Here is a 27,230-nt window from a genome sequence, read left to right on the forward strand (position 1 = left end):
CAACTGTGGCTGCCTAATATCTCACCTCGGCAGCTATATTGACTTGATGTTGGGGTGGAGGGGTGGGGTGGGGTGGAGGGGTGGGGTGGGGGTCTGAGTACAAGCAAAGTCAATTTGACTACACAGGATTCCTCTGCCCTCTAAACATTATGAATATGTATATTTTCAACCCAGAAGTTTCACAGGAAGATTCCACTTTGTTTTTTTTAGACAGTGCAAACCACTACAGGCACAGCTTTAGATAATATTAGCCCAGCAGTGGTGAGCAGGGACACGGGTCAGCTCGAGGAGTGAGACGGCAGGGCAAATGATTGATGGAGTTGTGGTTGGTCTATAAAGGTCTGCAAAGAGTGCTCGGAGATAATCAGAGAGAGGGTGTCTGCAGGCCTCATAACCCCGCCGCACACAAACATGCACGCCCGCCGCATACGCTGACTCAAGAGAGAGATGAGACGGGGAGCTTCCGAATTATTAAGCAGACAGAGGCACTGATGATGAAATTCTGAAGGTCGCGCGTAACAAGAGGCACCTTACAAGGGTCGCAACCTTTTCCTTGCTGGGCGTTTTGTTCTTTGTACCCCCCTCACAACATCACCTTCCCACCTCCGTGTTCACTGGGGGGCAGGTGAGTGGGGGGGAGTTGTGTTACATCCCTGTTTATCTGTTCATGACCTCTAGCCAGCAATTCTGCACTTGATAAGAGGAGGGCTCGCCTCATAATGTGCACGGCAGCTGATATCAGCCCTGTATCCTTGTGAAATTGATTACCAAGGCCCAGGGAGCGTGCAGAATATAATAAATAGAGATGACACATAAGGCACACATGGACTTGTAGGCTGATGGGTAACACCGCCTCAGCAATTACCTGCTACCCACTTAAAACAGGGGTCATGCAGGGCAGGTTGGCAGTGGAAGGAGTTATGGTTATTTCTTATTTTCTCTGCAGGGTGAGACACTGTGTGAAACATTTCTCTCGCTCTGCGTATGTGTGTGTGTGTGTGTGCAAGCAGGTGTGTGTATATATGTGTGCGAGTGTGACTGTGACACACAGGGCAGGGCAGAGAGGTCTAAATGTTTGAGGTTTGGGTACAAAGGCCTAAAAGGGGTGTGGTGCGGGACAATTTTTCAATAATCACCACGGCTACACTGCGACTATGAAATGCATGTCAATGTAATATTAAACACGTCACTATGAATGAAACTTTGTTTCTTATGAGTATGAGGTAAGCTGCGGTTGAGGGATTTATTTCTAAATGATACTAGAGGATCATTTTGTGGCTTTTATAATTAAATATCCTTACGTCCTCAGACTTGTTTAGTTTGCTTTTGCTCCCGTTTCACGGTTTCAATGTGGTATTTCCTGCCCTGTGAATAGAAAATAATGGCCGAACACACCAAAAGTAAAAAAAAAACTCAACCTTAATGGTAAAAATTCTTGTGGGATTGAATAAGTGCCACAGAAAATAGATTAACGGGCTGTAAAAGAAAGTTTGACCTTGTGTTTCTCCCTCACCTCAAACACCAGGTCCAGAGCAATTAAATATGAGGCATTCCTAATAATATTTTTTATGAAACAAGTGGTGTAGCTTTCTCAATTTCTCCACTTCACTGCACTGTGGAAAACTGATCAAAACCTGTTATTCCTGTACCTTACATTATAGATCACAAACCGAGGCGGGACAGATGGCTAAATAGATGAATAGATAGACTAATATCAAAGTCAGTGTAAAAATAACACCAGTGCACCATCTCAGTGTGATCTGATAGCATATAGAGATGAGACGTTCTGTTAATCATCTTTAATCTACATGCCCTTTATTATGCCACCCACCACACAGATACTATAATCACCGGTTCGCCTCAGACTGGAACACACCGGGGCTTTCTGGCTCTCTGTCATGTGCTCTTCATGCTCAATTTTAATGCATTTTCATCACATGCCTCAGTCACAGTTATCTTTATGGCTACAGCTCTCCACATGTTTATTTAGAAGAACATACCGACGTGCAATACAGAGCAGTTGAAAAAAATAACACTCACTATGGAACATTTTCAAGAATATTAATCCCAGGTAAGCTGAGGCTCACCTGTAAAATAATTAGCGTGTTTTGTTCATGGATTCTCTGTTGGCTGATTTGCAGTAAAATTTATGATACACTAGTTTCTGCCACAGATATATTTGCATTTTTTTTCACTGTATTTTTTTAAGGTTTTAGTGGACATTTGTTTCAATTGCAAGACAGAATCCAATAGTTCCCTTCACATTTTAATGGTGCCTGATGGGCTTATTTTCCGTCACTGTTGCTCATGGTCATTGGGTTTCACAAACGGCTTTACATTGCTTTAATACAGTGTCCCAGGAGGTGTCCAGCTCCGGTCCTCGATTTGACAAAAGCCAAATAACGAGTCCTCATTCCAGTCAGGTGTGCTGCAGCTGGGAGAGATGTAAAAGATGCAGGATGCCGAAACGCAAAAGACAAAAAACATTCCATCAGTCCATCAAATTCCTTCAGAAAGAGCTCATTCGTCACTGTTGTAGCTTCTGGATTTATGTGTAACTTTTGCGTCGTCATGACCTCTCTGGACTACAGTGGATTGCCCATTTCTAAGCAAATAAAAGATTTTTACTACTTGCCTATAAAAAAAATAGCAAAATTTCTTTTTTTGGTAATAATATAATAATTATAATAATCAGAGAGAGACAAATGAATGAATGAAAAAAATATAATAATAGTCTGGCTAAGTGTAAATGCTGAAAACTTCAAGAAAAAAATGACTGTGTGTGTTCAGATGCAAAAAAACAACATAGTCACAGCCTGGAGAATAACACAGCTCGTCCGTGCAGCAATCAGCGCGCTGTGCTTTTACCCTATTGTGGTGTTTAAAGAGAAATCACCATCATTACAGTTGATTGTGTATTCCGCATTTAATTGGCCCCAAAGCAAATGTATCTATTCACGTTCTTAAAGTTTCCACCTGAGATGCCTTGGTGAGCGCGGCCCGTAATATAAGGTTCATTTCAAAAACAGGCACTCCAGTTGCTTAATGCTAGCATAAAGCGGACCATGTAGATGTGCTGCTTGCCGTTTCAATGAAGAAATCTGAATGGCTGTAAGCTGCCAGGCAAACCTTTATATCTATTTGTTCCACTTGTCTGGCTCTCAATGAGTTTAATCAGCTGAGAAGAAGCCGTGAGGGGGGTGTTGCCTTACCCGCCCATACATTAGAGAACCCCCCCACCCTCCTTTGCACCACACACTCACACTCAAATACACACAAGCGCACAGCCCCATTCTGTGTGCATCGATGTGAGAGTTGAGGGTCTCCCTCTCCCCTGTTGCCTTACGGATTATCAAGTACACTTCAATTACTGCCGATCGATACACTTCTGGCTGCAAAAGGGAGTGTGAGGGAAATTAGACAGACTTTGGGTATGGCCGTGACTACAAAGCAATGGATTAACACTGATATGCATCTCTTCATTTACATCAGGAATGGGCCCATTCTCCATCAGCATACTGCACTCTCCTCTGAGCGGACGCACATTCACATAAGCTTTAAGGGGACTTTTTGAAAGATTGCTTCTTTAAGTGCTGGGCAAGGTGAGGGCAAGCCTGTCATATACTGTGGGAGGATTAAAACCTACTGTAGTCACTACGAGAAAAGAGCCACTGTAACCGGGCTTTCAAACTGAATACAAGAAAAGGGGTCTTGTGTAGGACCATTAATGTCATCATGATAATAGTATGTCTTTGTAGGGGTTGTCCTGTGTGCGAGTGTGTGTGTATGTGTGTATATATGTGGGTGTGTTGTGCCCCAAATTGGCCAACACTCAGTGAATGATTAAAGACACGCTAATCCCAGAGTACTTCAACACAACCATTTATAATCCAGCCAGGTTCAAATATTTGCTGTAAAAGAGAAGAAAGGAGCATTTCCACTCTTAGAAAATGCACGTCAGCAGATAATACAATGGCTGCTGGCGCTGGTAGGAAATAATGCGGGAGTACTCGTCCTCCTAGACCGAGAGGAAAGGGAAATGAAAGCAGTACTGTGGAAGAGGATAAAAAAGAAGTAAAAGTGTAGGAAGAGATAAGCAGTGGCTGTATCCCCCTGAGGTGGGCTGTGAAGGTCTCCTAAGCACGGCCCCTGCCTCTGAACCCCCTCCAGGTCATCTGCCCTCGCTCTCCCACCCTTCCTCTCTACAGAGGCAGTAAAAACACTCCAACACCTGGGTTCCCCCTCTGCTCTGTGCGAGCTACAGTACAACACACCTCCGACTGCATTTTTCATCCGCAGACAACACAAGCTCGCACACAAACAAAGAACGCTTTGTGATTTGGACCTGGCGTGAAAAAAAGCAAAAAAAAAATCCTATTTTCTGATGATCATGAAGGCTAACGGTGTTCTGTAACGACAGAGATTATTACTGACTGACCTTCAAATATTCCTAAAACATGATTTGGCCAAAAGGCTGCAGGGTTTCATTTAAACTTTCTCAAATCATGTGCAGGATTTTAAGTGTGTCGATTCAATAAGTGCGACAAATATTGTCATGGGCGCTCTGAAAGCTTGTGAATCAGTTTGCTTCGGTCACAATAATCTCGATTTGTCTGTCACCAAATCCCGCGTTTACAAGACCCGCTGAACCGGATCCCCCTCCTCTCATCCCGGGGCCTGAGTCACATTACACATTACTACCCGTAGTGGGAGTTGAGTGTTGCGTCTAAAATGCCTCGCTCTCCAAATAAAGATGCTCCTCTATTGAAGGCTCCTCACTCCACCACAAATTTAGTCTCTCCCCACTCCCTCCTGCCTCCTTCCCTCCCACAGCAATCTGTCCTGCCAGCTCCCACGGTTTGTCTTTGGAAGTGATCCGTCCCTGAGCGTTGAGCAGAGCCACTTCATGTTCACATCGGCCCCAGAGGCATTCCTGCCTGCCCACTACTCTTGCTTTCTTTTGTCAGCCAAATGGATACCAATTAAATCAACTGTTCTCCAATTAGAATTTGGAAGAATCTATCTTGTTCAGTGTTCTAAATCCCACTGCTTGACTTCTTTCTCTCATGTAGCTCCTTTCCTGGAATCAGTTACAGAGAAAATGAGACTAGTTATTTCCTGCAATAGGATACTCCTGGGTTTCTTTGTTTTTTTTCTGTTTGTTCAATATGTTAATAGAGCATTTAGTCAAATGTTTATAGGACTGTACACGAGGGACATTATTATGGTGCAAGCTGGGCTGAGGGCAATGGTCACTTCTGGAATCAGGACTTTGTTGGAATAAAGATCCCTAAAAGCTGCAATTTGCATTTTTAAGAGGAGCTTCTGTCTCTTGAACTGGAAAATTGAAAAGTGATGTTTTCCTTTCTTCTCTCTGGTTTGAAGTGAAACTACACTTCTACCCACGGAGACATGCACACACACTTTCAGGACCATGTACTCACATACTGCCCTCACACGGAGGCCACTATTTGATTAATACATGGAGGGGCATATCTTAATCTGCAGACACGGACGGCAAATGGCTTGGACTTGAGCCACGTCATTATTGCCTAATAGTCGTGTTCTGAAAGTATGCCCCCATTGTGTTTCATACGACCAGGCAACACCCCCTCCTGCCACTCGAAATCACATCCAGCTAAACAAACCAGCCGGCCCGCTTCCTGTGGAGCGCTGATTCAAATCCCAGGCACTGCTTTAGACCCTGTGCAGCCTCCAGCATGCCACCATCCCACTGTGGACTTTCCCTTTCTTTACTCCCATCCCTCCGACGTACAGCTGGAAATACCGAAAGATTATCTAGTTCTGTGGTTTACATCGCTTACTTTGTTTTGCATTAGCCAGTGGTTAGCTTTAGAGTACTGTTTGGCAATCAGCCCCCTGTAGCGATCCAGTAATAGAAATACCAATCCAACCAATTTGAAGTCCTCTCTCAATGTAAAGACAATAAAGTGAGTCAGTGAATGAGGAAAATGTGTTCCCCCTGATTTGTTCGTGATTTATTGAAGCATAAATAGTCCTCATGTAACAACGTGGAGCTTTATCAACAAGCGGCAAACCTAGAAATGATAATTTAATAACGCAGCCGCATCAAAATAAATGAACGAACACTTCATTCGAATGTGCCTTTGGTCATAAAGTTGTTCCATTATTGTTAATCTCATTAATATTTTAACTGGGAATACTATCACAGCACAAAAGGGTAAACGCGAGCAACTGTCAGCAGACTATTTTAATCAATACAACTTATTCAGCCGGTCCCTGTAAGAGAAAGGCTAATATGCAAATAGTGTTCCTTGGACACTTCTAGTTTTGGATGTTTGACGGCCCCCTACTTTTACTTTGTTATGCTTATCTGCTTTAAGAAAGGAGGCTTATTGTGTGTGAACAATAGAAGCTTTCTTATGTCCATCACTGAGGGAAGATGGTAACTGACATTGTGCGCTGACACAGTGAGCTAACTCCTTCTCAAAAGTCTTTACAGACTTGATTTTTTTCCCCCCTCTTCTTCTTCAGAGACAAACAGCACTTGTGATTTCAGAGTTGACCTTCCTGAAACGAAAGACTTTATTTATTTAATACGTTCCTGTAATTGCTTACTATTTTGCATTTGTATGTGACATTATCAAACAGGTTTAAAAAAAAAAAAAAGTCCAGAATAGCTGCAATATTTCACAAAGTTAACTGAAATTTATTTTGTTAATTTATGCATCAACAATTGTTGTCATTCGCTAAGGAATAACCTTGTGCCGTTTTGATTTCACCGCATTACAGCTGATTTAATGTGTTGCTCGAGGACTGTGTCAACTGCGGATATTTTGTACCAAAGACAAAAGAAAGGATTTCGCTCATAGTTTGAACTATTTGCCGAGCAGCAACAACACAGGTTCATCTCAACAAGAATATATTGACAGTCTGCTGATTCAGACTGAGAAACCTCTGCATAATTTGACTGAAGACACAAAAACTACAATATTTTTCTCTACAATCTCTTTTACATTATTTTTATGCTTCACTAGATTAGATGATTTAGCCGTAACAATCATAATCAAAATCTAAAGAAAGTTTGAAACCTTTTACCTCACATAAATGTAGAAATTTTAATTGTCAGTTATATTCTAGTTTCTGAATAACTATCACATGTAAACGATTTTAAATTAAAACATAAAAAATAAACACACAATCCTTAAAAATAAGCTGTAGGCAGTGTATGATGCATTAACTTAAAATAGCTGACTACAAAGTCCACACAGTACAACAGTATTAAAGAGGAGATGAAAATAACTCATAAACACAGCGTTTCTTTAATTTAATTGTAATTAAATCTGTCTATTTTCTCATCTTCTCTAATGTTATGAAGTTTTCTAACAATAGTCTGAAAACAACACTGAGAAATATTTTATCCTATTTGGAAAAAGGGAGGGGGAAAAAAAAAAAAACAGCATCTTGTTTTATAAATACTTGCTCCTTTCCAACGCTCTCCGACCCCCAACCTCCGAGCTGAACTTCCAAATGCCTCGAGTCGGGAAACCATCTGAGAGAACTCTTAATGAACAGCAAAATACGGCTCTTGTTATTGCAGCTGTTGATGCAGGCAGGTTGCAGGGTGTATAAACACAGGCAGTACATAATTTCCACTCTTCAAAGTAGCTTGATTTATATCACACACAACAGAATTAATATGCATAATTTGTATCACATGGAGGATATTTGCAGAGCTTGAGTTACATTAGAATACTATTGTAGTAACTCTCCTGTATAAGCAACCACTGCCACCCACAGTTAAGAGTTTTGTGTTTTTTTTTTTTTTTTACCGTAAGGTAAATAAAGGAACAATCTTTTTTTTTTTTTTTTCGGTTGTTTTTTTTCCACAGAGTAAGTCCAGAAAAAGAAGAAGAAGAAGAAAAAAGAAAAACAATTAAAAGTCCCTTCCCCTTCCCATCCAGGCTATTCCCACGCATTTTTGGCAGAGCTCTGCTGATGATCTCCAGAGGCTTTGCTTCTCGAGGAACTTGTCAGGAAAAGATCTACATTTCCCAGGGATGAGTGTGGGTGAAAGTGAGAAGGAAACTGAAAGACAGAGCAGAAGTTTGAGCACAAGCCAAAAAAGCAAGAATTAAAAGTGAAAAGAAGAGTTCATGTATTGACAGGGGGAAGACGCGGGGTTAAGAATTTGAGGACCGGGCTCAGGCTGCAGGGGGGATTTGTGATATTCACAGAAAAAAAAAAAAAGAAAGAAAAAAAAGGAGAGAAAGGGCTCAGCTGAAAGGAAAAATGGCACCTATCTGTCAGGGATCTTCAGCAGACTTTTGTATGATAAGAGCAGTGATGGCATTAAGGAACCGCGGGAGAAATATAGATCCTTTAATGTCACTTCTGTTCTTCAAACTGTGACCCACTGAACACAAGTGCATTGCTAATCAGTTTAACCCTCTTATACCGCCTCGGCTCCGCAGCTCCACATGATGTGGAGTTGACAGCAGTGCCAGGCCCACTCCAGAGCCGGTGTGGCCTGCGGCCCAGGCTGGGGCAAAAGCCCCGACCTCGGGGGGCACACTGACCTGGCAGGGAGACACCTCTCGTGGCATTTTGACACCAGGTTACGGCACAATGGAAATCTTTCCAGCGGCATCTTATAGGCGACTCAACCTGCCACCATTATGACATTATCCTCATTCAAATGAGGGCTCATTGCTTTTGTTTTTTGATTTGTCTTTGGTGACATTCTGTTGATGGGCTGGGTCAGTGGTGTGAGCAGCGGGTCACAAGCTGACAAACATGTCAAAAGTGGTTTCCTCGGCCTTTCAGACATAAACACACACCATGCCTGTTTGCTTTATCTGGGAGACAGATGAGTGACTGAGACGCAGGGCCACATCTCATACGGCTTTATATCAGGGTTTCATCTAAAATTACACTAATACACACACGCACACACAAAAAAAAAAGCTTGTGTCTCAAACATTGCACGCTCAGAGCTTTCGTCCAAATTTCCGGTTTCACCAAATGAAAACACACTTGAGATCATCATTTAAACACAGATAGAAACTATGTTGTGCTTCTGCAGCTTAAGTTGAGGATCACTATCTTGTTTTCTTATTTTTTTTTTTTTTTTTTCCCAACTCGGTCTCGGACATATTTATCTCAAGGGATCTCGAAACTTCACAGGCCCAACAGGAAGTCACTGCCGTCACACCCGTTAGGTCAATAAGCATTTGTGCATCAGCAGAGGCCCTGCTCTTAGATGTGGATCCTTCTACTTGTTGTAAATTTACACTATTTAGTGCTTTGATATAAAGTTTTTAAAGCTCCAGACACTAATGTCTGTCTTTCGGAGGGGCTTTACAGGGATTGGTTTTGTTAGTTTCCCATATTGTCATGCCACTCGGATGCTATTTAAACATCTCATCTCGAGCCAGAAAAAAGCTTTTTAATCACCGATATTTATAAATTAGTCACATCCAGCTCTATAGAGTACATCCAGCTCTTTTAAAGCCCAGGGACCATCCCGCAAGCAGAGGATAAAAGTGTTTCTACTTTATCATAACACCCACTGGATTGTCATCGCTCGTTTTGACTAAATAAAACAGTTTTGATTTAAAACCAGACTTCTTTCAAGTGTAATTTGCAGGAAAAGTAGCAAAATAATTATTTAAAAGAAGAGATCTGAACTGGACAGCCACACAACTAATGGGCTCCACAGTGGTGTGACGACCACCATTGCTTCAGACGTTACTGGTCAGAGTTTGCATGTTTTCCCTGTGCATGCATGGATTTCCTCTTTTTTCTAGTTTCCTCCCACGGAGCATGCATGTGAGGTTAATTGTGAAGCTCAGTGTGAATGTGCGTGCGCCCTGTGATGGACTGGTGACCTGTCTATAAGGGATAGGCCCACAGTGAGCTGCGACCGGCTTCGGGATACAGCAGGAAATGGATGGCAGCAATTACCAAACTCTAAAATTCCTGAAAACAAGCATCAATCTGCCTGCAGACAAGCAAAGTGCCTCCCTTCCAAAAAGCATGTTCGATGAGAGATTCTTTCAACAAACAAATACATTTCATTACTTTACCGCTGTCAACCGAATGGCTCTTGAGTTGAGTGGTAAGACTGGCTGCTGGAGTTACGCAGTTTCCTTAAGTCTTTACATGGTAACAAAAAATGGAGGCCGCCTTGCTCATATCGAAGTATAATGCAGACAAGTCGTCAGCGATCCGCGCATGAGCCCCTCCTCCCGCCGCCACCTCGCCGAGAGGTCGACATATAGGGAAGTAGCTATCTGCCAGAAAACGCTCGCCCGCATGAATGTGTCCAGATGGAGCAGGTCACGAGTTAACAGACAAGAGAGGGAAACTGGAACACAGAGCAGAAGTTGGAAGACGCTTCCATATTATGTAGAATCAATCGGTACTGTGCCTCCGTACTGCTGCCACGCTGTAAACCCCGGCTGGCCGAATCACCTCCATGTTCTACACATAACTTCACTGAAATCATCATCTATAGGATTTCACTGAAACTCGGTGAAATCCAATAAAATAATTTGGCATATAAGCTCTTTAAGTGGCCATAAACTGTTAAAAATGAACAAAATGAAGTAACAAACAGATGTCAGCTGAAATTCTCTTATTTGCCGTAATGTGATGGGAGGTTCACATCAGTCTTTAATTCTTTTATTATTCAGTTTGAATATTTTACAAGCTAGCACGCACGTATCTCCTCTAACAGGTGGACAGGTGATATTGCATGGTTTCACATTATCTAGGTTTCGACGTCTTTACTTGGTCAGAGGCGAGCGAAGTGTAGTAGTGCACGTCAGTTTGTCTTTATTAAGCAACAAGCAAGTTTAATCAATGTTGGGGAAACTGTATGCTTTCTTCTCTCTAATGTGCCATTAGGAGCCATTCAGAGTGACTGAACAGTTGTCACAGAAAGTGGAGAAACACTGAGTAATCAATGATAGTTAAGAACTGTAATTTATCACCTTGCCACAGCTGAGGGTTTGCAAAATGAGCCCTCCTGCTTGTAGGAGAGAATGTGTTGGGGGGGAAGCCTGGGTGATACGGTGGCTGAGGCACGCGAGGGTCAGGGCCCAATTACTCTTCATCTACTGCTCCTCATCACCACTGGCAGAAGCACAGTTCAATTGCTGCATTATCTAAGCATATCAATAGTGCAGAATTAAAAGTCATTGATTTTTTTTTTTTGCAAGTTTTTTTTTTCCCCCTCTTTGGTTAAAAGAAGGTAGCTGCAGCTTTAACACCAAACAGATGTCTTTAAATGAGTAAATTCAAGGTGTGATTGAAAAAGCAAAGAAGACTGAATTCTATGGCTCTTTATAAGATACTGTCTTAAGTTAGGTGCAATAAGGTGCGGAGTCTGCTTCATTAGAGTACGTAGGATGGTGAGACGGCTTAAAGAAAGGCAGCTTCATTAGCAACTTTCTCGTAATACTTTAATACCTAATATAATGTCTATCCTCACACTGCTGTCCATCGAGGTAGCATGAGTTCACCCTAAGCTGGAGTCTCTATCATGACCGGGGTGGACCTTTTCTGTAAAAAAAAAAACGGCCTGGCAGGCATAAATAAAGACACCAGCAATCACACATCAATCAGACCGTGCATGAACACTCATAACGGCCGTCGCAGGAAAGAGTTGAAAGGGCCAAAAAAAAAAAAAAAAAAAAAAAAAGAGGGCGAGAGAGAGAAAAATTTCAATTTCAAGAGCATTATTATTTTCATTAATCATACCCCTGCCAGCGCCCTACCCTTATGCCTTAGTGAGAGATCTATTATACGCTCCATTTAGCCTCAGCCATATTACCTCATATGTTTTCCTGGCTGGCCAAATAAGACTTAAGAGATAAAACAATTTACTGTTCATTATGATCCATGTCACTGGAATCAATCTATTAACCTGTGTTAACTGGGATGGCTGGCAAGATCCCATGGATTGCACTGAAGGCGAGAAAATGGATATTTATGTTTTGTATGTCTACCGCCATAAAATGACCGGGCATTTAATTTGCCTCCTCCAACTCGGTGGACGGCTTTATTTTTCCGGTGGCCAAGGCGCCCTCCTCGCCTTTAAGCAGCCTCTGACCTGTGAAAGATTCTAACAAATTAGCTTCTATTGTGAAGCCAAAGGTGCCATCAATGAAGAGACGCTCCACTGCGCCTAAAGTATGATGGCAGAGGCAAGCAACAGAGCAGAGAACCTTGACATGATTGAATTAACCCTTTGTAGGAAATGTGCTGATAAGGATGGTGGTGGAAGGTGGGTTAAAGGGCTTTATTGTTCACCCCATCTGACAAGAAACAGGTGCCACGCCCGAAACTTACTTCTTAAACACAAAAATCTCGGAGAGATAATGTAATTAAGCATGAGATAATTCAGGGATGATGTTAAATGTTTCTCGTTCAACTATCACTGAAGACACGGAAGAGTAAATTGTAGGAATTAAATGTGGTAAATGGTTAAAGTGTGTTAAATATAGAGTGAAACTGGCAGAAAGGTGATGCTGGGATTTTTCTTTTCCTGAACTGGACTGGTCAGCGTAATTAAATCCAAGATTAGTTCTGCATCCTGGATGCTACACTTCTTTTAAGCTAGAAAAAAAAAAAAAAAAAAAAAAAAAAAAAGATAAGTAAGAAAAACAGATTCGTGCAGGATTGAACCCTACACCTTGTTTCAGCATCTGCTTCCTTCAGGGATCACTCAGAGCATCGGGTTATCTCCTAAAATTTCCTGATAATGCAGCACCTGTGAGAGTGTGAAGACAGAGAGAGAGAAAAACAGGAGAGCCGCCTGGTTTAAGCCATTCTTTCATTAATTAGGCCTAACACCTCCAATTCTGGAAAGCAAAAATAAATTACACACTTATCAAAGTTGTGTCATCTTTTCAAACCACAAACCAGAACAACTGGTCCTCGGGAACAAACACAGGAGAGGCAGCGGTCTTTTTAGGAAATACGCTGTTTTTATGCCATTATAAACAAAATGTGTGCATGAAATGCAAAGGTTTTACACATTTTAATAACTCGTACTCATGCAAACGGCGCCTATTATTAAGTGAAGCGGATCCGTTGCATTAAATGCTCCCAAGACAGATAACAGACAAACAAGTGCTCATTCATTTAGAAAACTACATCCTCCTGCAGTTTTTCAAGTAGGAAAAGTCGAAGCTGACGTCTTAAAGACAAAACTACGATTAATCACGTTTTGCAAACGGGGAGCTCACATGGACGCATCTACAACTTCTAAAAAAAAACAAAAAAACAAAGAGGCTGACAAATTGCTGCCAAGTAGCAAATTATTAATTAACCAATTGCATTACTATAATGTGATAAAGACATTTTGCTATTAATAAAACAAAGATAGATTACCTACTTAAAGCAACTTTCAAGCTCCAGCAATATTTTCTCATAGTGCAGAAATCAATGGAAACAAATGGCTTCACATATGATGAAAGAGTGGAAAAAAAGATTACAAGGTTTAAAAAGGGAGAATGATCACTAAATGGCTGGCATTAATGTGAAGTACGGAGCTATAAAGTAGGGATGGCATGTTGTGTTAACCCAAGAGTCCCATCCAGCGCAAAGCAGTTTGATTAAAAACAAGTATACATCACAGACTAATAGTAGCTGTTGTATTTTCAGCCAGTTAAGGGAGTGTCTTGCACATTAATAATAAAGGAAAAGCTGAGATAGCTAAGAAAAGTGTCAACCTATAGGTTACATCGTCATGTTGTTTGACAACAGGAAGATAAGTGAATCTGACTCATGGTAGTTTTATGAAATCACTTCTCAGAGATTTTGTTTGGACTCCACTCCTCGTTTTATTGTTTAAGGACTTCTGAAGAAGAAGAACATTATCATATTTTTAATCTGACTCCAACACCTGTGACACTTTCCGTCAGGGGGAAAGGAGCCTGCCTCCTATGAATATATGTTTGGATAGAAAATTAAGGTCACGGGCCATCGGCATGATCTGCAGGCTAACGCAGGGTGAACTGTGCTTATTTGTTTTCAAGTCAAGACTGATTTCATTAAGCCTGGGAAAGGCCAACAAGACGTCAGGAAGGGATCCAGCTCCTGTGACACAGCCCAGGCAGCTACTGGTGGTGGAGCTGTTGAGGAAACAATGGATCCTGGCTCACGTTTGGGTAGCTTACCGTTAACAACTTGCACGCACTATTACCCGACATGACAAGAGGGGTTTTAGCTGTTTAACACTGGCGATTTCCAGAACAAAATATTTTGTTATCAGAAATATAAGCTTTAATATTATGGATACTCGACCACGGAACCTGTCTGCCTGATTATGAAGCTATCTGGATAGGTAAATACCATTAAAAATCAAAATGTTAGCCGACTCTGAGCCTGAATGTCAAGAGGTTTACCCAAGGAAATGTATGTACCTTATGCCTTTAGCAGCAGATATACAAAGGGAAAAAAATAAATAAAGGGAAGAAAGGATCCCATACTACAGTGCTGCCTTTAGGGGACGAGGAGTGTGGAGAGGACAATGGGGTCAAAGCAACTTGATTTGTATCTTATGTCCTGTGGGACAACAGAATACACCAGTCAAATCCAAGTTACCTGGCCTTTGGCTAGCCCTTTGCTCCTAAACAATAAGCTAAGATACGGCTGGATGTCCACCCCAGAGGTGGAGAATAGGAAGGGAATAAAACTGTGTGTGCAGGAGGCAGAAGTGCAGAGAAGGAGGGCAGAGCGAGGGCTGTGAAGGGTACGGTCGCCAACAATTACAAAATTGACTACGGGTGTTTTGTGCTTAAAATTGAAGCAAATCGAGTGGCGGGCCAGTGTCTTTGCACCGATTTCTTTCAAAAAAAAAAAAAAAAAAAAACTTGAAGTATTTAAGTTAAACAAAAGCTATCAAGACAAAATTCAACATGTGCAGTCAAAAGAAACGTATAACTCAAGAGCACAGATATTTTATAAGTGTCTGCAGACTCATATCTCTCCACATGGCGTTCCACTGCTTAACTGTTGTTTTGAAAGAAGGGAGGCATTAGATAGTGGGTGTCAAGGATAGAGTTCACTGATCTCGTATTGGCAGGAGATTCTTAGAAGTGGAAAAAACTAAACAGACAAGATGAAGGAGCTCCACATCACATCTTTCTTTCACGAGTTTCACCGGTGACCATCAAAAGATTTTTTACAAATGTCTCGAAATTGAATGACACATTTTGAAATACAGTATGTGTCAGATAAACTTAATGTAAACTTATGTGAGAAGAGGCCTTTCTAATGTGGTCTCATCATAAATATTAATTCTTGTAGTTCTGTAGATCAGTCAAGTATTTTAGCAGTCTCGCTTGTTGACACTGTGTTTCACAGAAACTAGAGTGATAACAGTAGGTTTAACTGTAAGAGCAAGAAGTCCAGAAAACGGAAACTGAAATAGAAAATGTGCACAGCCTTCTGTTGTTTTCATGTGTTTCAAGCATACATGACAAGATAAAACCACATTTTCCCTCATAATCCAGGCTAAACGGACAAATGAAACATAAACCAATAAGCACTGAAATATCAATTTGTCTTAGAACACGGAAAACAAATCCAGGGCCGGCTTGGAGGAGAGTGATTTGGTGCACAAAGCCCTTGTAAGATATGCTTTTGAAATATGCAGCCAAATATTTCATCCCTCCTGTGTGGTCGTCATTATCAGGTTACAGAACTGACCTTCATCCTGCAGCACCGAACGTTTGGAAGGTGCAGATTTCATCAGACTTCAGTCACCGAATAAAAGTGGAATTCACAAAAAATTACTAGGAGTTTGCGAAAACAGAAAATCTAAAACACAGAAAATAAAAAGTAGCTCAACAGCCGGTGCTTTAAAGGCTTGTTGATTACTGTCAAAGCGGACGTGCTTGGCCTCATCAATAATTCAGCGGACAGAGAGCCGTGACGTGAAAGTTTATCCGCTTTACATGATTTCATTTTTAAATGAGCAAGTCGCGAAGGAGTTCTTCAAACCTCGGGCTCCTTGGCAAGTTTCGATCTATTGGTAATGTGATTGCCTCCCTTATTAGCTCCAGCACCATCAAAACACCCTTGCGATTGATTAGATTGATTGTGTATTTTTCCAGAACACTGGTGCCATGAGGTGTGTTACAAGAAACAGACAAGTGATAATGATTAGGTCTTAGTGACCCAAAGCCTTCTGGGACCATCTATTACTTCTTGGAGGGTTACAGACTCACACTTTGGTACTACTGTGTTATAAACTCAACATATTGCCCAAATTAAGACTAATAGGTGTTTTAGCATCATTCAAAGTGATAGACACAGGAAATGATTCCAGGGGGAATTTTTTTGATTTGTCAAAATCTTAAGCCAGTTCTTGGTGATAATCGCTCACCGAACCTCCTAATAGTAATGTGTGGTATCTCCTTCTCGAACCAGGCAGCTCTGGGGACAGCCTTTAGGCCGGCATCGCCCTCAGCCTTAAAGGCTTCATTGCCTTAATTCACACAGCAACTAAGTATTTGACTCAACATGCATAATCTTTTACATTACTCTCTGTTGTGCTGAAATCACACTGAACCTCCTTCAAATAAGTGAATCTTTTATAAGACTTGTGGGATAGCTGCATGGCTCAATTTTTTTTTTTTTTTTGGCTTGGGAACACCAGTTGTACGTACCTCTCCAAGCAAATGCACAAAAACAATAGTGTCCCTCCAGGTTCTCAAGATTTTCTTTTTGTTTATTGTTTATTGTTAAAAGCTGGAATCCTTCCTCGTTCTTCTTTTGCTGCCACTGATATCAAACTTGTTTTGAGTAGCAGCTGGCAGATGTTTTCATTCAACTCCAATGACCCCTGTTGTTTTCACACCCAACAGCAACCTAAGTTAGTGCGGCAAGTTGAATCATCTTTAAGCAGTGATGGAATCATAATCAAAAAAAAAAAAAGAGAGAGAGAAAAATCCTGAATAAAAATTCACTTTTTGCCAAGAAACACAATAAATTACATTTTCACTTTGTGATTGCCGCATGTGGACAATCTCCATTGTGTTTCCAGCATGTTGCTTTGCCCTCACTTGGACAAGGCACTTAAACTTGCTGTAGCAATGAAAAAAAAAGAAAAAAAAAAAAAAAACAAAAGCCACAAAAAAACAAAATAGCATCCAATCTAATTAAAGCGACCTTGCAGTTTGGTTGTGCTTTGCTTTTTAAGCTAAATTTCAATCGGCTCACACATAACCGTAAACCTGCAATGCTACTAATGAACTATCTGAACTCCAGGGGCAATCAAGTGTGTATGAGCTTTGCGTCTCCTCACAATCTCTGAACCTACACAGACGAGATGATGCTGCGATCCCATTATCAAGCTCTGATACGGCATGACGCACATAAATAACCTCTAGAACGCATCTTTCCTTTGTTTCTCTCCGCCATAAGAGTTCGTCAGCTGAGTATTGACATGTTTTGGCTTCCAATGAAAGCATCATTGCAGGAATGGTGGAAAATCAATACGAGAAATATTACCTAGTTTAGATGAGGTTGCGAGGTTACCGTGATGAGAACATGGAGCAACAAACCAACATCTGGATATCACCCACTGTTGTAGAGAACCGGTGGCGAAGGCGCGAATCGCAGGGAAAACAGGATGTGTAGCAAACGTAAATACTGCACCTGTAACACGTGTGCAGACGACCCGAGGAGACGCCCATAAATTAGCACTTCGTTCAAACAGTATGTCCTCAATGAAACACAAACCCACCACTGCATCTCCGGGGCAGCCCAACAATTAAATCCCCCCCATCCTCTGTTACAGTTGCTACAAATGGCTGCACTTGAATAGATCAAATGCTGTAAATCAAATGGCTTTTTTTTCTCTAGTGCTTTAATTCCTTGAAGTGAAAAATGTTTGAATGAATTGCCGGTAAAGTCCAATACCTAAAAACCGTATACGCTGCCTTCCGCTTCGACTGGTCATTCCATGACTGACTTTCTATTTTTGCTTTGGGTTTATTCAAAAGTAAATTACTAGGGCAGTAACCAATGCTGGACTCACCTATTTGTGTGTTTAATTGGCCATGTTGTCGCTGGAGTTAATTGGTTCTCTGAGTCCAGGTAGTTACTAAATGTTTGGCAGCATTAGAACCTCAGCACTTTTCCATTAATGGTGCGTGAAATGAAATGTTTGATACTGCAAATAAAATCAGTGATATTCAAGGATGTTATGGTTGGTAATGTGTTGAAACTGCCATTTAATGGGTCCTGGAAGATTGGGGTAGTGTCAGCCGGAACCGCCTGGGCCCTCTCCTGACATTGCTAGTTGCCTCTCCATTCCCTTAACGACTGTCTACACTGATTACACAGACCCCCCAAAAGCTTAAAGCTGGGGAAACAGTCTCTATTAGTAGTCCAATTAGAGTCATTAGCATATTCGACTTCATTTTGATGCAATGATTATGCTGCACAAAATATAAACCGTATATGGAGGAAAATTACAGTCAATCGCAAATGCCGACGAAGACAAATTGCCGTGTCCGCTGGGAAAACGGGGCGAAAATCCTCCGCGGCGAATAAAGGTGTGAATGTTACATTCAGATGCATTAAATTATGTTTCCAAAGGTCTCGGATGAGTAATGTGATCTTGTGAATTCCATGTAAGTTTAGCTGCTTAGTAAGGACAAGACATTTTTATTAGAGAGAGCATAAATAGGAAAAGTAATATGAAGCAGTTAGTTCAGGATAACAATGGAAATGGTGAACCGTCCGGTTGGGGTTTCCTTTACTGCAGTGTTACATAAGTTAGGCATGTATTAAGTAAATACAGGAACAGTTGATTGTCTATTCTGAGAATAACTTTAAATTCTTCCCTTGTTACCGGTAAACAGAAGACCACAAAGATAGTTTTCAGTCTGGAACAATTAAAAAATGAGTTCAGGTGAATCTCGAAAAATCTGAATACAATGGGAAAAGCACATTTTCCCCATAACTAAATTCAAACAGTGACACTTAGAAATATATAAAACTGACTGATGATTTGTTGTGCAGTAGTGCAAAACTGTTGATTTTTCACAAACTGCTTATTTTCTTGGTTTTACAGGTTTTGTTGAGCATCCTACTGGCACATCGTGATATTTTTTAATCAACATCAGTGATTACATGTGGTTAATTGCTCACATGTCATTCGGGATGGTGAAAAACCGGAGGAGGCAGATTAAGGATGGATGCAGGAAAACGCTGCGCGTCACCATCGCCACACTCAATGCATCACACCTAAAGTGTAAAATATCTGCAGTGGGGATTTTCCTTTAAAGACATCAATAAATGTTAAGATCTGAAATATGGCCCAGTCACTCAATATTTTCACTTATATGACATTCTGTTCAACACGCCTGAATTGAGTCATGTGTCAATAACATATTGATCCGCCCTCACAAATCACAGAGAATTATCGAGATATAATCTGACCATTAATTGCGCTGGCAGTCATTTATAGACGCGAACAGCTCTGATTTTCATGACAACTCTGGCAGTGATGAATGGTGAAAACAAGGCAGGGCTGCTTGTGAGGAAGAAGCATGACAGACAGGTTTTAATGAGCGCCGCGGTGCCACAGTATCAGGTGAGAATGGAAATTAGGCCTCAATCTATCTTCACAAAGGTTATGTCCTTATTTCATAAGAGCATTTAAACACAGGCTTTTGCAGTTTACTTGATTTCCTACTTCTGTGCCACCAAATAAACACGGACAACATACGGGTCAACTGACATCTAAATATTATATTCTAAATATCTGTTTTGTTTTTTGTTTTGTTTTTTGTTGCTGGATGTATGTTTTGTTTTGTTTTCTTTTTAGATATGAGCTGTAGTGATTGAGATGTAAAGTAGAACAAAAATGTACATTTTCTAATTTACCAAAAAACCCATGTGAAAACAATCATGGCTGACAGTATTTAATACTTTGAATTGTTAAGTATTAACCCAAAATACTTTACCCAGAATGCATTTTTTTCCTGTTAATTCACGGTGACACCAAATGTTTAACACACTTAGTATTTATGAAAAATTAAATGTATGACTAATGCACAGCTCTTCAATGATAAAAGAGACTGAGACCTTATATTGTATTTGTTCAATAACATTTAGCTCTGCAAACTCCGTATCAATGGGTGAGTAAAAAAGAAAGAATGAATAATCTTGCTGCTTTTCATTTTCTTTCAGGACTTAATACAACCTGTGAAGCACTTTGTGCTACATTTTTTTTATTGTATGAAAAGTATTTTATGAATCCAGTTTGATGAAGTGACTGACACATCTTGGCATCTCAGGGATTTTTAATTGTAATTCTCACATTAGTTCCTTCTTTTTTTTTCTTTTTTTTTGCATATCGTTTGAGGTACCAATTCTAACTTATTAATATTATTAGTAGCAGTAGTAGTACTTGTAGTAGTATTACCAGTAGCAGCAGCATTGCCACCAAAAGTATGACTATTGGTGTTTTTTATGTATCTATTGTTGTATTTGACAGTGACTGCAGTGTAAAAAGAGGATATGCAGTGAAAAGAGGATCGTGACAGGGGGGGGGCGTCCCGACAGTCAGGATTTCAGTCTTCCCAAGGTCAGGTGAAGTTTTATAACCACCGAGTCATCAGGCGGCTCCGAACCGAATTACTGATTCAGTTTTGGGATTAAATACAGAAATGTTTGAGGTGAGTTAATTCAAATCTCGACAATATTATCAAAATCACATTTTAAGCTGATAAGTCATCGACAGTACTGTACAAGTGACTGTTAAAGTAAACATAGATGGGGTGAAAAAAAAAAACCCCACAAGACACAAAAACCACCAAATCATTTAATTAAAACCAAAAAACATTCCTAAATCATGATCATAAATGAAAAAAACGTACATATCTGCTCTTATCATCTTCATATTCAGAGGTGAGGACTTTACAAGCTTGCGGTCCAAATATCAGCAAATGTTTCTTGAGAGAAAAAAAAAAGAGAGACCTCTAACTTGTGTTTAACGTGGTAAGCATGCAGGCAGGGACACAAGTCTGTTCTTTGCGATAAATATTCAGTTGCCGATGACTGGACAAGATAACCAATGTGTCTTCAGAGGTTATCAGGGAGGCTGCCACATTTGGATATATTTTATCAGAGTTTATCTGTTATCTGTTTAGCTAGTGGCTACCGCAGGAATCAAAACAGGTGAGATTTTGTATCAAAATGAGATTGCACTTAGTGAAATCAATATATCTCTCTACATAACCTTTTGTATAATGTATGGACAATGACGCTGTGGTTTCCTGTGCTTTTAAATGTTAATAGAGCATTTGTGAATGGCTTAAAAGTAGTAATCACTGTTCGTCTTGCTCAGACATCGGGCTTATTTGTATTAAAGAAATGTCAATTATGTCAAACCCAATAGTGTCATCAACATTGGTGGATTGTTTTATATATCAATGATAAATCTAGACAAAGATTTAAAGGTTGATTGCTTGAGAATGAGATTACAGCATCATATCTAATAAGAGCTATTTGTGAAGCCCTGCTTATTTAGTTGATGAAAATAAAAAAACAAACCGATTTGTTTCTCCTGCTAAATTATTAAATGAAGTAGAAACAAATGTTATTTTCTATCACTCGCGGTTGCTGAGAGAATAAAATTGTAATTAATAAAACACCTAGGAGCCAACATCACAGATTTATTCTATACCTCTTTGCCAATTAGGCCTTTGAAGGTGGGACCTCTTTTGAAAAGAGGCTTTTAGATTAATCATATTATCTGCAGGTTCTGAAACAAGAATGGTTCTTGACCTCCTCTTCCATAAGAATCCATTATCTTAAACTATCACAGTAATCCTGGCTTTGGGTGGGGAGAGAAGGAAGCAAGAATCAAGCCTAATAGATAGCAAATAAGATTAATCTATGATCTAAGTGCCGATTACACTTGGACCTGCCCTTGAACACTCAGGTGTAACCTTGAGATCTGCATCCACTCTTAGACAGCAATTGGATTGAAAGTCCCATAAGGACTTCAGGTGGTGGAGGGGTACTTTGCCAAGACCTTACCCCTGAGAGATCAAAGGCCAAGCAGCTTAACCCTTACAAAACCGAAGGTGTTAAATATAATAGATAATGGCTGGTTATAACTAATCTATGGAAAACCTCTTCTTGGTGCACGCCCCCTCCGCGACGTCTCGTGCCACATTTAGAATTACATGGGCATTAGTTTTTATATGTGCTCATTTGTGAACAGGGATAGATTCATTCATGCTCATTAAAATGTTATTAACAGGATTAATTATATGTTAATCAGTTCCAAACATGCTGCCTGGCTACAGTCGCTATTATTCACACACACACACACACTAAAGAAAAAAAAGGGAAAAAATCAGCAAGCAGCTAGCAGACATTTTCCTCAGCTCTGAATAATTGTTTTGTGATGGACTGTACATGTTTAACATATGGAGATCAATATCTAAGGCTTTCACTCAAGGTTCAGTCCAGCAACGCGGACGAAGCGCAGACAAACACAGACTTGCGGATCGATGCTCCCCTCAGTTTGACTCTGAAGCTGACTATTTGATTAATCTGGTGGGGCAGTCAGCGAAGAGAGACCAGGCATACAACAGCTGATAGTTTCATGCCATTAGGATGGCTGGAGTAATGAAATTTCATTTAATTTGTCAGGAAGAGAGTGCTAATGTTAAAAAGCTTTTGGGTAATAAAAAAAAAAAAAAAAAAAAAAAAAAAAAGTCTTGAGAGATGTGAAGGAAAGCCTTAAGTAATTACTCTGTGTATCTTGGGTCCTCATGATGGAATATTTACATTACTGTCAGGGAGGTCCTAAGAGTAATTAAATTAGTGAGGTGGGTAAGCTCTTTATTCCCACATTTTTCTGGCCTTTTGTGAAAGAAAAGACTAATATGTGGACAAAGCCACTTTTCGTCATGATGGAATTGCTTTGCGGTTCAGCCGCGGCGTGCGGACTTAGTGAATGACTGTTATTTTATAGCATATTAACCGAGTGCCATCTTTACTCTTCTGAACTTGAACAACCGCAGCAGTCCAGACGTTTGACGGTGCAAAACAAGCTCCGGTAAAACCTATTAAGGCTTTCCCCGAGATGCAAAAACGCTACGGCGGTTGTATATGCCTTATTTTCTCTTAAATGATTCGGATTCGTCAGAGGATGTCAAAAGTAGCATCAAATTCGCATCAGAGACGTCCTCAAAGTGAAGGCATGAGGTAAAACGGTGGCCATCATACGAGGCGGTGCGACTGACAACAGCACAAGTAAAGAAAATAAATTGCAAGATGTAATAATGAACAATATGTATTGGAGCAGGAACAAGGTTAAGCGTAATGCTATTCCAGTTTACATTCCAAGGGTACGGGCGCTATGATGGTGTTAAAAAAGGTCTTCAGAACAAAATAATCATAAATCCAGCAAGCCGCGTGTTGCGTCTGACATCTCTATCGGGGTATATCAGCATCCTTTCTCACTCCATTCGAGTCTTACCAAGACAGATGTGTGAAAGGGCCTGGAAATGTATCTGACCGCTGGCTTACTCTAATGAATAACTTCCACTTTAGGTCTTGCAATGTAAGCAGAAAATCCAGCGAGCAGACGCTGGAGCTCCGTCATGAATCTAACCCGACAGCCGACATAATATAAAGGCGACAACACTTGTATGACTTCCATTTTCTTTGCTTTCTATTGATTTTCAGTTAATAACGGAGGGAAATACTAAACGTCCGTGCTGAGTACCTAATAAATCCTGTCTGAGCTTTTTTATTGAGGCGAATTTAATAAAAGCAGTGGGCTAGGCATGGGGATTTGTCTCAGTGAGAGTAGACAAAAAAATAGAGATGTGCAGGGAGGGGGAAATCCAAATGCTAAACACTCATTCAAGTCTGATAACCATGGCAATTTATCCTAACTCCTACCTCCTTAGTGAGTTAAAAAAAAAAAAAGAAGAAGAAAGCATCTTTTTAGTGTTTAAATTAGGGATGTTGACAGTGTTTTGGGTATATGGAGGCAGTGAGGGTTAAGTTTCAAGGCCACAGCCTGACCGGCCACAAACATATCCAGCCAGAAACAACATGACGTTCATTCAGATTCCTCGAGGCCTGAGCGATGAAAGCTGGGTTATTCACAATAAGCAACTAATGGCATGGCTGAATACAGTAGCTAAATGGTGAAAACAGATTCCCCCCTCGGGGTGAAACATGTCAACCGATGCACAATGTGTCCCTCACCGCGATCAAAACATTTAATTAGCTCAAATATCTGTACGTTTCAAACGGAACTGAAAGAGAAAATGTCATTTAATTTACATCAAGGTAGGGGTCCTACACCACTATTCCTGTATTCACCCTCGAGAAAAAGAAAAAAAAAAAAAAAAAAGGAACAGACAAGCCGGACATACGGCCTTGAAATAAAACATTAGCTTTGTGGCTCCGATGTCAATCAGTGAAGGCAGAGAGTCCGCGAAGCCAAAGGTCTGTATGGAGGCTAATTATGCGCCTCCGGGGGATAATTTAAAGAGCGGCGTATTGGCGCATCCAAAGATCACTGCAGAAGAGGAAATAACAAGTGAGATCAAACTTAGTGAAATATTGTATTTTCATGCTCAGGTTCATTACTAGTGCTCATGTCAATGTCAATGACTTTTTGACCACATAACGTCTCCCCGTTACATTTATAAATGCAATAATCGCTTCTGTTCATGAGCTAAAACCTGGCCTTTTAACTTGGCTCTTTAATGGCTTAATAAGCTTTTTTTTTTCCTATCGTGTTATGAATAAAGTAGATTTCATCTATATATAGGGTACATAAAATGCAGGTCTACTTTGTCGTAGTTGCAGAAAGAAAGAAAATAGATCCCTCAGAAATCAGTCCACACATCACTGCCCAGAAAGATACTGTGCCAGGAAATATTTCAATTGAGGACTGTCAGTTTAAAGGCTGTTAGATCTACATTCTAGCAGCACCCACAATGCATTGTGGCATCATTAACAGTATCATTACCAATCACATAATCATTAACCCAAATTAGAAGAACACAGCCCCTTCACCTGTGACTGTGGCGGCGTCACAGCTTTGCATGCTGGGATTTCAGCTGAGAGGAACTTTCTTTATAATCAAGACATCTGTGAAAAACCTAATTAACAAGAAACTCTAAAAAGGAAAAAAAAAAAAGGGGGATCAGCAACATCTTTTGGAAGATATCTTATTCACACATATTTCAAGCTAAAATCTGACCGTGACATTCCTGAAGCCTTTTATCTCGCAGAGCAGTGACAACTCAGCTGCAGCGGCTGCAGACACAAGAATGTGAGCAAATAGCTGAAAGAGCACAAATTTTTCACTTGGAATTAAGTTGTATTGGTACTTTGCAAAAATCTTTATGCTGCATGAATGGAATAAAAAACTGAGGGCGGAATTTGGGTCAAAATTCAACCAAGTTTGCTTTCATGCGGCATGATACTTAAATGAGATTGAAACGACATTCAGCAGCTGAATATACAAATGTCTGATGCTTGTGACAGTCAGGCAGCTGGTGAACGAGGTAGTATAGAATCCCTACTGCTCAAACTTTGCTATTCATATTCATGCTTCATTTCACCTGTTTAATATTTCCATTTTACTTGCTCCATACTGACACAAGATTCTGTAAAAACATTTTTGGTACTGACTTGAGAAAACCGTACAAATATCATTGTAACACTCATGAGACAACTGAGAATTCTTCAACATATAAATAGTCTCTTTCCAGCCCAACAGCTTGTTAATCAAGCAAAATGTCATTTGTTGCAGTCCAATAACACAAGTGTCTTTACTAAAGTGTTGAATCGACAAAACTTACCCTGAACTATTGTCCAACTACTAAACCAATAATAGCTCGTCACAACTGCTGTGGTCAAAAGTTTATTTTCCAAGATAAATGAGATACCATGTGGTTTTCACGGGGGCACCAACATAACATGTGGAGACTTACTGTACAGCTGAAAACACACATTCCGTGATTGTGTGGAGGGAAGAGTTCAGTCTTTAGTAGCAGCCTGCAGTCGAGCCTGAGAAAGTCCAGGACCTTCATAAGATCCAGTTTCAATAACGCAGTCCGGAAATAAACTTCAGCATCAAAAAAACTTCACTTAACTTTAAAATGGATTTTTGAAAGGTGCTGACAGAAAACCCTGCTGGTGATAAAGGGATGAGATAAGAGTGGAACATTGTTAGAAAGCAACAGAATTACCAATGTGATGCTGTGAGCCAAGGGAAATGTTTGTCCTGCAGTTTTACCAAACTCCAATGGCTAACAAGACGACCAAGTATTTCGTGAGGCGTGGAAATAAGACAAGTAGTGATGCTAACAGTGAATCAGTGTTCCCTGGTCAGTGACATTTTAACACACAGTATATGGTTTGGTACTGCACAGAAAATACCGCCATGCAAAATCAACGAGTCTCCACCATGTTTAAGAGGTTTTATCCAATTGTCAACATATTTAGGCAATAAAGTATGACCAAAAAAGATTTCATCCATGTGAATGTTCAAATCTCACTGATGATGCAGGAAGTAGAGATAATGCATTTGATATTAAAATGTCAGGGGCAGCTAAGGTGGGATTGTCTAAAGTTAATGCTACAAGATGTAAAAGGCTGGTCAAGAGAAAAAGAAAAAAAAAAAAGCTAAGCTATTAAAACTATTAAACTATCAAAAAATGGAGCACTTTCACAGTTATTCAGGCTTTTCCCATAAATAGAATAAAGTAGTAATATTGCTTTTTTTTTTTTTTTTTACAAGGCACTACAGCAGAGTTCTCCACATGCGCTCCCCTTTGATTTCCTCACCACCCTTTTGTCTGCATGAGAAAAAGCCACTCAAGGTCAAGCCATTAAAGGACTACCCCTGCTGTAGCTACATTTTCTCACAATTGAAACCTAGAGCAAGAGATTAACAGACAATTGATTCAGGGGAAGAGGGAAGCCAGGTACACAGACGTGATAACCCGCACGGGTCAAGTATCAACATCAGTGACGACCATGATTATCTGCTATTACAACTTCGTGCCAAGTGAAAAAGAATGAGCAAGTAATGTTTATAATTTGTATCGTTTCGACAAAAACAACCGCAAGAGCGGCACAAATGGTTAAATGATCTCTGACTTTTTTTTTTATCTCGGCCCTCTTCGGAGTGATAACATTGTCTGTAGCCGCGGTTCTCAAACTCTGAA

The sequence above is a fragment of the Salarias fasciatus genome, chromosome 7 (assembly GCF_902148845.1).
Source record: "Salarias fasciatus chromosome 7, fSalaFa1.1, whole genome shotgun sequence".
Lineage (NCBI taxonomy): Eukaryota > Metazoa > Chordata > Actinopteri > Blenniiformes > Blenniidae > Salarias > Salarias fasciatus.